The sequence below is a fragment of the Elephantulus edwardii genome, unplaced genomic scaffold (assembly GCF_000299155.1).
Source record: "Elephantulus edwardii isolate Elephantulus edwardi_28Jun2011 unplaced genomic scaffold, EleEdw1.0 scaffold00013, whole genome shotgun sequence".
In the NCBI taxonomy this organism is placed as follows: domain Eukaryota; kingdom Metazoa; phylum Chordata; class Mammalia; order Macroscelidea; family Macroscelididae; genus Elephantulus; species Elephantulus edwardii.
In genome coordinates, this window is record NW_006399763.1 from 8,967,575 (window position 1) to 8,969,582 (window position 2,008).

Genomic DNA, 2,008 nt, shown 5'->3' on the forward strand with positions numbered 1-2,008 from the left:
CTTATGAGAAACCTATACTTGGACCAGGAAGCAATCCTCAAAACAGAGCAGGGAAACACAACCTGGTTCAAAATCAGGAAATAAGTGCATCAGGAATGTATAGTGTCTCCATAGCTTTTCAATCTATCTACAGAACATATCATTTGGGAAGCTGGGCTTTATGAGGAGGAATGTGACATCAGGATTGAGTTTTCCTCAACCACCTATGCTATACAGATGACACAAACAGATGCTGAAACTGGGGTGGGCCTGAAGTGCTTGCTGCAGAAAGTCAAGGACCATAGTTTTCAACATGGATTGAAACTCAACATCAAGAAGGCAAAGATCCTCACCACTGGGCCAATTGGCAGCACTGTGATAGATGGAGAAGAGATTAAGGTTGATAATTATTACAGCTTGCTTGGCTCCACAATCAACACCTTGGCATCAGCAGTCAGGAAATCAAAAGACAAATTGCCTTGGGGAAATCTACTGTTATAATCCTCTCCAGAGTGCAAGCAAAAATGTCAGTTTAGAGATTAAGGTGTTCCTAATCCAGGCCATAGTCTTTGCAATTCCTTGCTATGCGTCAGAGAGCTGGAAAATGACTAAAGGTGACAAAAGAATTGATAACTTCAAATTGTGGTGCTGGAGAAGAGTATAGAACATACTATGGACTGCCAAGAAAACAAATAGGTCTGTCTTGACAGGGTGAAACCAAGTTTCTCCTTGGAAGCTAGGATTTTGAAACTCCATCTCACATACTTTGGGCCTGTGGCCAGTAGAGACTGGTCCTTGGAAAAGGGCATCACGCTTGGAAGGTGGAGAGACAGTGAAGGAAAGGATGACCCTGGATGAGATGGATTGATAGTAACTGTGGCTATGGGGACTGTGTTGGTTGTGGCTATCAAGACTGTGTTGGAATCAGTGATATTGGCTGAGGACAGGATACATAGGGTCACTATAGGTTGCACACAACTCGATGGCACATAACAACAACACCATGAAGTCAAACTCTAACTCCTAGAGACCCTATGAAAAACAGATCTGACACATCTTTCAAGTCTTTCTCATTCACAAGCCCATTGTGGTAATCCCTGTGTCAATATATCTTAATGAAGTTCTTCCTCTATTACACTGACTCTTCCTCCAAGGCACACTTATTTGTTCTTTTTGCTGTCAATGTGATATTCAATACTCTTTACCAGTACCACAATTCAAAGGCATTAATTCTTACGAGGTCTAATTTATTCTTTGTTCAACTTTCAAATGCTTGGGAAGCAAATGAAAATATCATGGATTATATCACATGCACCTTAGGCTTTAAGCTGACATACTTTTAGTTTAGCACTTTGGAAAATTCCTTGACAGAAGATTTCCTCAATGAAACATGTCTTTTGAGTTCTTCATTGTGCCACCATAGTACTTATTGTGGACATAAGTAAGATGAAATTGTTGACCTCTTCACTTTATCATAATTTGCCTATCGGCCTAGTGCTGAGGATTTTCATTTTCTTAATGTTGAGGTGTAGCCCACATTAAAGGTTATAGTCCTCTGATCTTCTTCACTAAATGCTGTAAATATTCTTTACTCTCTGCAAGTACAACCCTGAATCATCAGTAATACGAAACTATTATACAAATAGATATGTAAGCAGACAGGTAAGGTGAACAGATATAGTCAGCAGGTGATATTTCTATACATATAATTATTTGTATGAGCTCTCAATATAGCTACATACATCAAAGAACAATAAAGAACAAAATTATATAAACTCCTTATAAGAAAAAAATACAGTGAGTTGATGAGATGGTAAACTAGGAATTTAAGACTCTAGTCTTAGGATACATCAGGAACAAATAGGTAGCTGAATCCAGACAGAAAATATTTTACCTTCTGTAGCATCAGGATTGGTGGAAGATCTATTAACAATCTGAGTTATGCAGATGACACAACCCTGCTTGCTGAAACTGAGGAGGACCTCATGCACTTACTGCAGAGGGTCAAGGACTGCAACCTTCAGTATGG